Source organism: Pteropus medius, unplaced genomic scaffold (assembly GCF_902729225.1).
Source record: "Pteropus medius unplaced genomic scaffold, Ma_sr-lr_union100, whole genome shotgun sequence".
NCBI lineage: Eukaryota > Metazoa > Chordata > Mammalia > Chiroptera > Pteropodidae > Pteropus > Pteropus medius.
Genome location: NW_024350325.1, coordinates 10,182,080 through 10,197,013, shown reverse-complemented (window position 1 = coordinate 10,197,013; position 14,934 = coordinate 10,182,080). Strand labels below are relative to the sequence as shown.

Genomic DNA, 14,934 nt, shown 5'->3' with positions numbered 1-14,934 from the left:
CCAGGGAACTCGGTAGAAATGCACATTCTTGTACTGCACCCCCAGATCATCTGAATCCAAAACTCAGAAGGGTTGGGGCCAAGAAATCTGTGTTTTAACAAGTCCCCAGATGACTCTGATGTACACTAAAGTTTGAACTCCAAGGCACCAGGCTTTTAACCTCTTTGGATGTTCTTCTTGAACCAAGGGTTCTGGAGTAGGTTATATCAGTGCCTTGCAGCTTGGAGATGCTATGAATCTGATTCTCTCCAGTGTCTCTATTATTTCCTCATAATAAGTTAAACTTTTAATGAGGCATTTTAATTAAATATTGTCCTAAGTCACAGATGGATGGCAGGGCTTCATGTGGTTGCTGGGGTCGTTGAGGGTGTCCGTTAAATAGCAACCCTCTTCCCAGCCAAGAACTGAACGGATTGAGGAGTAAGGCAAGGGAATAATTGATGCAAGTCAAAATATCGCTGTTGTTATTGATAAAGCTGGTTAAAGGGCATGCTCAGGGTGAGTGGGTTCTCCTCGTATTAAACCCAAGAATTAGACTCACATTGTTGCAGCTGGCTGGCCTAGGATGGACACCACCACGCCCTCTCCAAGGAAAGGAGAAAGCGGGAGCAGAGCTGATTATGCCCATTTTACTGCTCCTGAAGGGGATCAAAGTTTTGCCACGCTGAAGCCACTTTTTGGAATATTGATTTTAAGCTGCTTATTAGGAAACAAAAGACCCAGAAAGAACCTTTGACCCTCCCCCTTTCCCAAGAGATTTTGATAGAAAAACCTGCTTCAGGAAGACAGTGTTAGAGTGTTCACCTTCGCCTAATTTGAATTAAGTTATGGTAAATAGGAGGATTTCAGGCAGGAGCCTGTTAGCTCTAAAGCCTTATGTCCCATTGTTTCCGAGTTGCCTAGCAAGTATTTGCCTGCCACACGTGTTCTGCTCTTCCTTAACAACCTGTAAATCACTCAGTCTCACTTCTGAAATCTAACACCCTGTTCCTTCCCTTTTCTCCTTTGTCCAAAATGTCATATATACGCAGAGTTGCCTTACTATCCTTGGACTTTTCATGCATATGTGAATTCCCTATGCACATGTATTAAAAATTGTATTTTCTCCTGTTAATCCATCTCTTTTAATTTGCCTGTTTGTCCAGCTAGAACTTAGAAGGTAGGAGAAAAAGTATTCATTTTTTGAGCCCCCACAGTCCCAAGTTTACTAAATTGCTTATTGCTAAGTGTTGCATTTCCCTGAGATGGAGGAAGGAAACAACAGAAATGAGGAAGAACCTTTATCACCAGTGGTAAGGTTGCTTTATTTTTTATTTATTTTTTATTTTTAATTTTTTTAAAGCAAATACCTGGAAGCTTGCTAAGAAATGGTGCAGGTTTAGTACAAATATTTCCACCTTTGACTTTGTTCCAAATGTGGTGTCATTGCCAGAGTACCCGGATGTGGGGTCATGCTGGTTTGCCTTATAACTTTATCAGATGGCAAAGACTCCTGGAGGGCCTCGGCTGGCCCCCAGGTGGCTGCTCAGCAGCACCAGCACCATGATTTGCAGGGCGCAGTAACAAACAAAAATGTGGAGCCCCTTGATCAAAAGTTATAAAGAATTCCAGTGTAGCGACAACAGAGCATTAAATCACATGCAGGGCCTTTTGAAGTTCAGGGTCCTGTGGGACTGCACAGGATGAAGCAGCTCTGCTGCCTCTCGCACCCACCCACCCACCACCCAGTAAAATTCTGCTGGGTGTTTGCTGTGGTCTGGGCACCAGTGAGTGTGGTGCATGTATATGTCACTGAACCCCCATGACCACCCAGTGATGGAGGTATACCTATACGTCGCAAATAAAAACTGGGACTGAGAGAGGTTGTATATGTTGGCCAAGGTCAAGTGGAGGAGCCAGAATTTGAACCCAAATCTGTCGGCCTCCACAGCCCCCATTTATAACCAGGACACAATTCTGCCAACCCCCAGCATTTCCCCCTCAAACTCGGCACTGAATCATCGTGAAATAAGAGCTAGGAGGGGAGTGACCAGCCCTGAGAGAGCAGGATGGGCCAGGGCTGGGGCGCTATTTAGAGGGCATTTACCTTTGCATTTACTGAGAACAAGACAGGTATGATAGACTCGAAGGGACTGCCTTTTTGATTATACAGCTGGTTGTGCTGTACTTTTGAATGGATCTGCTCTGTTTCTAAGGACCTTGATATCTCTTCGTTTTCATTTCCTTTTTGTGTTAGAAACATTTTATTGATCTCCGTAACCTCTCTGAGAAGCGTAATCATTCGCATGCTTTGATATCTATTCATCCTCTCTAGAGTAGAAGACAGAGTACACTATACAAAGAGGCATGAGAGTGACAGAGGGGGCAGCTTAATGTGTCTTTGAGCAGAAACAGAGAGGTTAAAATATTGTCATTCTTAAGCAGGTCCAGAGCCAAATGAACAACCCAGACCTCTGTCTGAGTCCTAGGAAATTGCTGGCTGCCGTTCTAATATGAAACATGTTTTCCCAGCCCAATTATGTAACACGGGATAGCTTGTTTTCTATTTTCTAAGATTCATCTGAGCCTCGAGAAACGTGTCCCATCCCTGGACAAACGTCAGTAGATTCCTGACACTCTGAGTACAGGACAACACCAGTATTTGAAGAATTTACCATCAGATCCTAAGGGTTTAGAAGCTGGAGTTAAATTTGAGACTGTCGGAGCCCATGCCGGCACGTAGCTCTTTGTGGAGATATCATAGTATATATCATAGTTTGAGAATACTTCTCTTTAATCTTTTGTGGGGGTGGGTTGGTCATGGAGACATTTTCATAGTTTAGCCTACTGTGGGACAAAAACGAGCTGCCCTGGGTAGATGTGTGGGCAGAAGAAGCGTGGAGGTGAGGTGACCTCATGAGACACATTCTGTTTGGTTGCTGTTCTCGCTCATGTTTTGGGTATTCTCAAGTCCTATACATTTTTCCTGTTAGCATTCAGTGGCATAAGAGTCTGTGAGGAGGGAAGACAGATGGGAGGGCAGGGGAGACTATGCTAAGTGCCCTGCTGGCAGCCTGCCACAGCCTGAGTGTTAGCAGATTCAAACTCTCACCCACATCTTAGGCTCTCACATCACAGGACACAAGAGAGGACACTGATTTCACCTCCCCCAGGACAGCTGCGTCGACAATTAATTGACTGTAGTAAACTAGCAGTGGTGCCTTCGCTCTTTGGCAGAAGGTAGGGAAGTGCAGCTTAGGTCATTTTGGAAGGGCATGCATCAGTATAGAGTAGGTGTTCTGTCGCTTGACATTCTGTTATTAGAAGCTCCCTACTCACTGGCATATCCCCACAGCCAATGACAACTGCTGTTTAAAGCAGACGCCCCAGATCCAGAAACAATAACAATAACAATAATAATAATAATAATAATGGCACATGCTGAGCACTTTCTTTGTGCCAGGGGCTGTACTATTTTTGCTGGATTATCTCATTTAGTCCTCATAACAACTTTATAGATTTTACAGGCAAGGAAACAGGGTCAGAAGTAGTCTAAAACCGGAGTCTGTGACTCACCTTCCTAAACAAAAAGACAACAAAATTATAGTTTGTGAATTTTTAGTAGAGGGTTGTATCAGCGATTGCCACATTAAAACAACTCCAAAATCTCACAGGCTGCAGTAATTAGCACATATTTATTGGGACTCTGATGCAGGTCTGCTGGGTGGGCTGATCTCAGGTGAGCTCAGTGGGGTGTCTCCAAGCAACAAGTTGGTCTGGGTTGTGTTTCAAATTCTCACATCCTCCTTGGACCATTAGGCTGGCCAGACCGTGTTTCCTGGCATGGGAGAAACCCAAGGGTGCAAGCACATTTCAAGACCCCACTTGCTTCACATCTGCTAACAGCCCGTTAACCAATGTAAGTCATTTCACAGAGCCCAGAATCAAGAGTTGGAAAAGTACTTCTGCCTCGAGGTGGGGAAGATTATCATTTGAGCATTGTCAAATGATAATCTACCACAAGAGTCTGTTTTATTACATTCTAATTCTTTGGAAATGGGTCATCTGCCTTTGATGTAACTATTTATTAACCAAAATATTTAATGAACAAAATATTTGTTCAGTAAACATTTATAGAGTGCCTACTGTATGCCAGACACTGTGGTCACTGATGAGGATTCAGAAATTAAAGGGACTCCTGGTCTAGTGGGGGAATTACATACATACACAATTTAAGTAACCACATGGTAAGTTCTCTTTTCATCCATGAAGGGAGCTAGAGTACAGAGCCTCAGAGGAAAGCAAAGAACAGTACTTCCAAGGTAGAATATTTCCTTAGACACTGAATGGTTTGGTGCTAGGCATTCCTATTTGTCAATAATCTTTACCCTGAGCTTTACCTGTGTACTGTTTTGCTTCTAAGGTCTCCTTCCAGCTAACAGTAGAGAAACACAGTACCTGGGAAGTATAAGTACTGTGGAAATGTCAGCTAATATTGTTTTAACATCCAAATTCCTTAACCTGGAATTGAAGCCCTTTGTTATCATACCTGACCTACCTGTCCATACATATTTTCCATTATTTCCCTACGTGGATCCTTTGCCAGTCAACCCATTAATTTTTTTTCTTTTCAACCTGTCAAATATTTTTTGCCAAGCCTTTCTGTCCTGCACAGTTTCTTTTGAGAAATCAGCTGCCAGTCTTATGGGTGCTCCCTTATAGGTGAAAAACTATCTGTTTTTCTCTTGCTGCTTTTAATATTCTTTCTTTGTATTAAACTTTGGCATTTTAATTATGATGTGTGTTGGTGTCGGGCTCTTTCAGTTCCTGGTTTTGGAGACTTTCTGTGCTTCCTGGGGTTCTATGTACATTTTCTTCACCAGGTTAGGGAAGTTTTCCATCATTATTTCTTCAAACAGCTGTTCAACATCTTGATTTTCTTCAGGTATGCCAATCAGATAGATATTTGGACCCTTAATAGTGTCCCATATGTTCCTTAAATTATTTTTATAGTCTCGGCATCTTTTTTATTGCCATTGTAATTGTGTTCTTGGCTTTCCCGTCCTCTGGATAGGTCATTTGTTCCTTTCCTTTATTCACTCTGTTTATTCCATTTAATATACTTCTCATCTCAGGTTCTTCATTTTAGACTGGTTCCTTTTTATAATTTTCATTTCCATTATTATGTTTTTTATTTTTTTTGTTGAAGTTCTCACTGAATTTATCTACATTTCTTAAAAGTTCATTGAGCATCTTTATAACCAGTGTTTTGAACTCTGCATCTGTTAGATTACTTGACTCCATTACATCTGGATCTCTGTTCTGTTCTCTCATATGGTTTCTGTTTCTTTGTCTTCCCATTTTGGCTGCCTTTTTGCGTCTGTTTCTATGAACTAAGCAAAGCTCCTAAGTCTCCTGGTCTTAATAGTGTGGATTTGTGAAGTAGGTGTCCACTGGCACAGTCCTGAGAGGTTCAACTGAAGGCCAAATGTAGCCCAAGCGTCTGCCCCTCCAGGGCCACCTGTTAAGATTCAGCAAGCAATCCACAGATACTGTGCTTATAGTTGCCTCAAAAGGCCATACCAGAAACTGAGGCCAGCTGTCTCCAGTGTGAGTCTAGGCGCTGCTCAGCAAAGAGCACCTGTCTCGCTGAGGATACACCTGGATGTGGCTTGGATGGGGCTGCAAGTTGGGGGAGGCAGAGTTTCAGGGAATCCTCTGGGCGGAGCAACCTCTGTTATCCAGTTCGATGACATCAGGGCTATGGCAGTGCTGTGTCCACACACTGGTAACGGGGGAAGGTTCATCAGGGAACAATGGATACCAATGGCACTTCTGTACAGAGCGAGTCTCTCTTCAGCCCTCACTTTGACGATGTCTCCCTGTAAGTCCCTGGTGCCCCCTGCACGCAGCCGAATTGGCACTGGTGCTCAGAGTGAGCAGGTCCGTCACAGTGAAAATCCGCTTGCGGTTGCAGCCCCTTTAAGAGGCATCTCCCATTGCCCCAGCCTCCGTCTCACTCAGCTGCTCGAGACCAGGCAGCCCCACGTCCTCGCCCCATCCTACCTTCTGCTGTTGCAGGGTGATTTCTTGGATTTCTCCCTAGTTATATGGTTTGTTCATCCCAGGCAATTTTTCCTTGCTGCTGCTCCTTGTTTCTGCCACAACTTTAATTTGGTCCCCAGAGGGATGAACATATCCTCTATCATCTATGCCATTTTCTTTCCTCTCTCCAACCCACTTTTTGGAAACATAGCACTAGCAGTATACCTCCATACTTTTGTCCCTGCTGCTCCTCTGCCAGGAAGGACCCCTTCCTGGTTCACTTTCACTTCTCTGTGACAGCTGGGCACACCCCCAGCCTGGAGCTTGGTCAGTAGTAACCCTCTGGGAACCTATCTTAGCACAATGGAAATCACCTGTTGATAGGTTGGCTTCTTGCATAGAGCACGAATTGTTGAGAACAGGCACTGCTGGCCCTTAGGAAGGGTCCAGTCTGTGTGGGCTGAACTGAGCCGATGTGAGGCCATGAGGGCCGTCCAGTTCCTCCAGCTACATGCCTTTGTGCAAATTGCTTAAACCTCTCCATGCTTCACTTTCCTGTTTTGTAAAATAGGGATAATGATACTTTTATGAGCTAGAGGTGAGGATTAAAGAGTTCTAAGCTGTTTACCCAAGAGAAAAAACTTGTATTTACACAAAATCATGCACCTGAACATTTCCAGCAGCTTTATTTTTATTCATAATTGCTCCAAACTGGGAACAACCGAGATGTCCTTCACTTGGTGAATAAACTGTGGTACTTCCATACAGCAGAATACTCTTCAGCAATAATACTGAAGTTTGCAACAACATGAATGAATCTTAAATGCATTGGCAAAAGTCAGGCCGGAATCAAAAGGATGTATATGTATGATTCTGTTTATGTGACAGTCTGGAAAAGGCTAATCTATAGAGACTGAGAACAGATCAGGTTGCTGAGGGTTAAGGGTGAGAGGAAAGTGTGACCACAAAGGAAACAGGTGACTATGAGAGAATATTTGGGTTGATGGAACTGTTCTGAATCACATCACAGTCTAATGCATAGAGTTACCTGACCCTATGCATGTGCAAAAACTCATGGAGCTGTACATATGTGCACGCACACACACACATGCAAAGATTTTACTGTATGTAAATATATATATAGTAAAATTCTGTATGTGTGTGTGTGTGTGTGTGTGTGTGTGTGTGTGTATATATATATATATATATATATATATACATAAATAAATAAATGAAAGGAAAGCACCATAGCTCTTAGCACAATAGCTCTTAGCACAATGCCTGGCATGTAGTGAGTCCATTTCTTAGTCAGAAGCAGATTCTTTATTACAATTGTTCTAGGTGCCATCTGTTACATAAAATTTCTCAGGGCCGAGAGACCAGAGGAAAAGGCCGACAATGCCATCATTACGTCAAGAGTTTATTACATATGAGACACCCTTGGGCAGTGGCAAATGCCGTGCATCTCCTCTGTGCCACATGGCAGGCACTGAGGGGTTGTGTAGGACAGGGCAGGATGGATAAGGGTACTGGGGCATGACCCCCTCCCCTGATAAGGGGAAAACGCCTTACCTGCTTGCCTGGGGAAGGGCCAGGGCCTGTTCCAGGAACCAGCACGCCATGGGAAGGATTGGACAGTCTCTGAGGGGATTTACAGACATGATCTCTGTTTTGGCCTAGAGCTAGCTCAGGGGTCTGCAGCGGTCATGTCACTGAACAGTCTCTTCTCCACACCCTCTCTCAGTAATCAAAGAAGTCCTAGAAGAAGGAACCGTACTCTCTTTAGCTTTGAGCACAGGCCTGATAAAATCCAGTGTATACACTGTGCTGTGCAGATATGGGGAGCCTTGCCTGCGTACCCACTCCCAGGACAGGGCAGTGCACAAAGGCTGAGGGAGAGAACCTCTCAGTCCAGGAGACCCTCTTGGGGTGAGGGAAGGCAGCCCCATGAGGGACCCCCAACCCTAGCCAGGTTGCCTGGTTCTAGTCAAAATTGGGCAGTAAGCAGGAGTCACAAGAGAAAAGATGAATAGCCAGCCTCAGTGCCTCATTGGCTTTCTCATTGTTCCTCCACCTCCATCATTGTTCTAGAATTTTCTCTGCACCACCTCTCCCTTAAGAAAGCCACTGGGGGTCGGGGAGGAGTTGGGGGAGAGAGCTGCCATCCAGCTATATCAGAGGTCTCCTTTAGGTTCCCTTCTTGCATTTCAGAGTCTGGCCCCCAAGGAGCCCAGACCCTTCTGATCTCTTCAAACAATCAAATTAGTGGACACTGGGGTGTTAGCAGGGCTGTAGCCAGGCCAGTATGGCTCCAGCAGCATTCTGCATTCTGGACCAGATCCCTTCCTCGCTCCTCCCCTCTTCCCTCTTTCCAAACATCCGCCGCCTTTCTCTCATTCCCTTAGGCCACACTCCTTTCTGGGTCCCAGCACACAGCTGAGCAGTTCAAGGGATGTGTGCATTTTAGCAGGTTCAGTCTCAGGACTTTGTGTGGGGGGTAGCTAGGGGAGGAGGTATGTATTCAAGATCACTCTTTCCTAATCATAAAACAAGTGTGTATTCATTTAGAAAATAGAGAATAAAAATAAACAAATAAATATTAATATAATAAAAATATACAAAAATATAAAAATAGGAAAATAAAAATAAACTGAAACTCCTATAATTCTATCATTAAGATATAAGCACTATTAATATTTTGGGGGGATCTTTTCTCTAAGCCTTTTTTTATGCATGTCCCTTACTCCCAGTTGGAACCACACTGTATATATCATGCTGAGTCCTGTGTTTTTCTATTTAACATTATATTTTAAATGTTTTCTTATGTCATTAAATATTCTTTAAAAGGTTGCTTCTATGTAGAATATATTCTATTGTATGAATGTTCCATAATTTAATTATTCCCCTATTGTGGGATATTTAGCTTGTTTCTAATCTCTCACTATTGAAAACGACTCCATGAGGAACACTTGTTCATTCATTTTTGTGTATATCTTTGATTATTGTCTTAGGATGGATTCGTAGCAGTGAAATTTACAGAGACCTAGTGTGTGAGCATGTTTAAGACTTCTGGTTTACATTAACCAAATTTCCCTCTAGAAAAACTGGCAATTTATATTCTCTTCAGCACGCTCAGTGCTTATTTCTCTTCTTCCTAACAATCTCTGGGTCCTGTCATTCTCAAAAGAATGATCTTTGCAGAACTGACTGATGAAATATGGCATCTTGGTTTTTGTTCTTTGCATTTCTTTTGTAAGTGATATTGAATTTGGTGGTGATGGTTGTTTATTGGTCATTTGTATTTCCTTTTTCTTTTTATTAAAAACTATTGGGGTGACATCGATTAACAAAATCAAGTTTTAAGTATATCATTCAACTGTGTTATATATGTATTGCATAGTGTGTTTACCACCCAGCGTTAGATTTCCCTATGTCACCAAATATTTAACCCCTTTTACCCTATCTACCTCCTTCCCCCTGCCTCATTTGTATTTCTTTTGTAAATTGTCTATTCATGTCCTTTACCCATTTTTCTATTGTGATTATCCTCTTTTAAACTGTTGATTTATAAGCCTTCTTTGGCACATTTATCATAACTGCATTTTCCCCTCATTTTATCAGATTACTTTTTAATTTTGTTTTTGGTATTTTGGTTTGCCACACAAGGTTTAAATTTTTTATGTAGTCAGGCTGTATATTTATCATGAGGGCTGATTTGTTCATTTCTATAGTAAAAAAAAAAAAAATTCCTGGTTACCCAAAATACTTACTTGTGTTTTTGTTCCCCCTTTTTTCTTGTAATATTTTCTCTCATTTAGCTTGCTAATCCATGTGGAAGTTATTTTGGTATCAAGTAAGTAAGGAGCCTTTATTTTTTTCTGTCACTATATATATATATATATATATATATATATATGTAAATAATAATATATATAGTATATATATTACTCTTTTAATAAGCAGTGTTACAGCAATGCTTATTTATTGCATGGGCTTTCCTTTCCTTTGAGTCATGATGCTATCTTTACCAAATTCTCATTAAGTTGCTTCTCTTTCTGAGCTCCAGTCTGTTCCTCTGATCTATTAATTATTATGGCAGGATCACACTATTCTAATTATTCACAGTACATTTTAATATCTTCTAGGGCAAGCCCCAGCTCATTGTTTGTCTCAGTCTTAAGACAGTTAACCCAGAGGATTGATAGGTTGGGGATGATGAGGGCAGATTTCAGGCAACAGCAGAGACTGATGGAGTCTGGAGTTCTTGAAACTACACAAGGAGGAGGCCCCCCAACCTCCACTCACCCACCCCACCCCACCCCTCCAGAAAGGCTTTGGAGCCCGGAGTGAGGCTTTTGGTCTAAAACTGCACTGGGGGTCTGTCTGTTTCTCCTAAGGAGAGAGAATGAATAAACGCAAAATTCAGCTCATTTGCCCATTGGCATTTGGTTTTCTGCCCATCACAGAGCCTGCCTTAGATAAGGCACAAAAGTCTCTCAGAGTTGGGCACCCCATTGCCCTGCCTGCCATTCCCGGGCTGGGGTCTGAGCTGCTGCAGCCCCAAATCAGGCTGAGCCCTCTCTCCCAGCAATGTGGGGACAGCACCTCCTGGGCTCCAGGCCAAGGAGCCATTGGCCCCAATCCCAGAAGTCAGCCAGGTGCCTGGAACTCATCCTAGCTTGTGGGCTCAGGACCTTATCTGATTATCTGGCCGGGATTCAGTGGGTGTTTTTAAAGGAATGCTTCTCACAGTGGTTCTACCAGGCACTCATTTGGGCAATTCTGAAAACAGAATCCCAATTAAGCACCTTCTGCTTTTTTTAATAAGCTGAGGCCCCAGTGCCCACACTCAGGTTCTCCCTGCTGTAAAGCAGGCTCTCTTGTTGTGTCCCAGGTGTAGTAACCTCCCTCGGATGTGACAGCAGGGAGCACGTTCAGTAATCTTGCAACAGAAACAATGGTTTTGCTGTAGCACCTGAGGCACAGCCCTTGGATAGGCTGTGGAAGACAAGGGAGCGACAGCATTTTCACTTATGTGGTGACCTAGGGTCTCAAGGCCAGTGACAGGGCTCTTCCCTCTCGTCTCAGGTGGATCCTTCCCATTAGTGTTCATATATGTACATTCCCATGTTTAAAGAAGGCAAGAAAAAACACTTTGCAAGACTCCGCCTTAGGGTGACCAACCGTCTGAGTTTTCCGGGAACTAAGTGAGTTGCCAGCACGCAGGATGTTTAGTGCTGAAACCAGGGGAGTTCCAGGCAACCCGGGGTGAGGTGGTCACCCTGCTCCACACCCCACTCCATCCTGCTCCTCTCCTCACAGCCAACCTCTCTGTCCCCTTCCTCACTTCCCGTGTACACTGCAACCCGCTCCGTTCTAGTTTTCTCCCCAACCACTGACGATTGTCTCGCTGAGGTCGCATATGACCCTCATGTTGCCAAACCTAGAGTTTGTGCCTCCATTCTTGACTCACCTGATCGCTCAGCAGCACTTGACGCAGCTGTCTTGCTCACCTAGGGCCCTGTCTGCCTGGGCCCTGTGAGTCCACGCTCAAAGTCAGGGCTCCTTCCGTCTCTGCCCCTTCCTCCTCAAGCTCCTTAGCTGACTGCAGCTTCTCCACATGACCTTTAAACGTTGGACTCCCTCCCAGACTAATCCTGGGTGCGCCTCTCTTCCCCTGCTGCACTGTCTCTATAAGGATCTCATCCCTGCCCATGGCTCCCAATGCCACCATGTGCCCTGGCTCCCAAGCATCTCCATCCAGCCCAGGTCTCTCTTCTGAGCTCCGAGTCCATATCTCAAATACCTCAAACTCAGCATGGCCAGAATTGAGCCCTTAGTCTTCCCTCAGCCATCTGTTTCTCATCTGATTGTCCCCACCTCAGTAGGTGGCATGACCGTCCACCCATGTGCTTGTCCTTGACTTCTCCCCTCCTGTATCCAATCGATTGTCACGCCCTTGAGTCGGCTTCCATAACATGCCTCCACTTCGTCGGCTTCTCGTCATCTCCGGGCTACCAGTCCGCCCAAGCCTCCTCGGTGACCGGAAGGTAGTATAGTAATAAGAAGACTCTCAGAACCCACTCGTGCTCTCCCCCACCGAGGCTTCTTCTGTAAAGCTGACAGAGGGATGCTTAAAAATACAAGTTTGTTCCGTTCTGCTTCAGAGCATCCTTTGGTGCCATAAAAGCTCAGCGTCATTGGCATTCTAGGCTCCAGCCTCACCTGGCCCCACTGTCCACCCTGCTTACCCTCAGTTGAGCCCACCAACCCAAGGCTCCTTGCACAGGCTGTGCTCCGTGCCTGGAACACTCTCCTTCCCATCCCCAACCCTCTCCCAGCACTCTGACAGTTTATTCCTGCCTATCTGAATCTTAGCTCAGATGCCACCTCATTGCTAATGCGCCCCAACACTGCCCTGACCCACCCCCATGAGCTCCTAACAGTCTAAGTACGCTCTTCTTTGCACTCACCTGAACCGTGAGTAGGTTAATTGCATAACAACCTGCTTGATGCCTGTTAATGCCTGCTGAGTGCTGAAGGCAGGGAGCCCTCACAGGATCCCTAGTACTTAGCAGTGGGTCTGGCATTTAGCAGGCCCTTGATAAATACTTGCTGAATGAATGGAACTGGATGAGTTGAGATTGTGGGCAAAGGGAAAGATCTGACTCACCCTCAGAGCTGTCTGACCCCCAACCAAGAATACCCCTGACTCTGTCTCCTGGTACCCCATTTTCTCTGGGACTCTTTGCTGCTGGCTTCCCAGGTAATACAATCTTTGAAATGGTCTTTATATATATAATTTGTAAAGTTAGTGTGTGAGTTCTCCTAGGCTCACTATGGGATGTTTGTGTCACTGTACAAATGGAGAAGTACCAAATGGTATGCACCCATGCAGCTGTCTGCTCCTTTAAAATCCAAACCGGTAACTTCCCAGGTGTAGAGGGACAATTATTTTCTCCAGCAGATAGTACAATTGGTAGAAGCACATGCCCATGGGCTAGTAACCAGAGTGGCTTTAATTCAGGCTGACTCTGAAGGTTTCTTATTAGAAACACCAATCAGTTTTCCTAAGCTAAATGTAAAAATTGCAATATTTTTTTCTCACCAAACAATAACTAACTTTAATACTATGAAAACATATCATACACAAGATTTTGCAGGATTTCAGGAGCACTGTGAATTTAACATTTGGGAGGAAACATGGTTTTAGTAATGCTTTAAGAGTACTGGGCGTCTCCCCTTCAGCGTTACCCGGGCTTGACACAGTTTTACATCCCTTCCTAATTAGCTTATAGAGAGAGATTTGCTTCAAGTCATGTAATAAAGGTCTTTGCTGCCATATTTAGAAGACTGTGTCCAACATAAATTCCACTCCCAAATCTCTTTCTCATAATGAACCTCCATTGACATAATGAGTTCCTTGGAAGGAAGGCATTGTGTAAATTAAAAATACTAATGAGTCATAATGAATTATTTTCCTTATTACTGGGAGGAGGAGTAACCTTGGGCACATTTTCTAGTGGCTGAAAGTGCCTTCCCTACACCCAGGCCCACCCTCTCCTCTAAAATATCTTCTTTCTTTTTTGTTTCTCATCAAAACTATGAATCCCCCAGATATCCCTGATCTTAGCTAGTCAGTCTTGGAGGAAGGGAAGTTACTGGACTGGTTCACACTGAGGTACGAGTGACCAAAATGGCTAAACACCCTTAGCCATTTCCAGTGATGCCTTGCCTGCGCCTTTCAGAGGATACTCTTATTTTAAAAGGCAGCTGCTTAGCACCGAAGAACTGGTAAACTTTCTAGCCAAAGTGAGCTGAGTGTCTTAAGGATTGTCTAGTTAAAAGTAACAGGATAAAAACAATGTATTGGTGGGATACAAGGGCAGCCCCCATGGAACTCAGTGGAAGAGGCACAGCTGGGCTTTGGGAGGGTCAGGGACAGAACAAGAGAGCTACGAGGAACTGGGGTACACTTTTTCTGTTTCCCTGGGACCACTGTCCACAGACCGTCATCACAACGGCCTTGCTCTCTCCCCGTCTGTGGTGGCTCTCTCTCTGCTTTTCCTGCACGTGGGCCCAGGACAGCTGCCGCCCAGCCAACCCACCTTCAGTTCCAGAGTCCCATTTCCTCACTCGTGGGGGGAGGGTTAGACGGGCACAGCTTGGCTTAGGTGTCACTCCTAGCTCAGTCCACTCTGCCCATGGGGTCCAGGCCACATGGGACAGACATAGTGCCTGACCCAGGGTACTGATTGAGTTTTGTGTTTGTTGTTACAAAGAGGATGCGAGGCCCAACCCTAAGGGGAGAGGATGAGGCACATCTCCAAAAGAAGTCTACTACACCAGGCCCCAAAGTGTTTTTGCTTAATTCGGTTGGGAACCTGGAGATTTGAAGGGCTTTGGGGCAAAAGAGGGGCGTTGGCTCACGTGTTAACGGGCCCATGGTGGAATCTGTATGAGCTGAGCAAGAAGTTCCTGGCACCAAGGTCACCTGAGGGAACAATGACTTGCAAACACTGGGATACGTTCTGACTCCCTTGGCCCTGGTGTCTGCTGGAACTCAGCGTAGTTTAATTACTCAGGAAAAGGGAGATTTGCCATCTGTTTTCCTCTTCATATGGACTTGCTGGGAACTTGGATAAGTGACTGAACCTCTTTGGGATTCTTTTAATTCCAGTTCTCTTAATAAAATTTGCACACACACAAACACACACGCATATAACATTTCTGTTATTATTTCAGCAGATTATTATTGTGTTTCTCTTTGCTGGCCTGAAAAGACTCTGAGGATACAGAGGAAAGACTTTAGAAAGCTGGCTGGGAGGTTGGAGGATTATAAATTGCTTGTAGCCAGAAAGAGAGATGCTTCAACTCCGTCTTGGGGAGGAGAAATGCTTGCTTCATGTA

At 44.5% G+C, this 14,934-nt stretch overlaps 1 protein-coding gene across 1 annotated transcript in view; it reads left to right on the top strand.

The window, feature by feature from the left end:
- The window catches only part of DHRS12 (dehydrogenase/reductase 12), a 40,609-nt gene that overhangs the window by 10,597 nt on the left and 15,078 nt on the right, over positions 1-14,934 (top strand). The gene's annotated exons all lie outside the window — the stretch shown is intronic.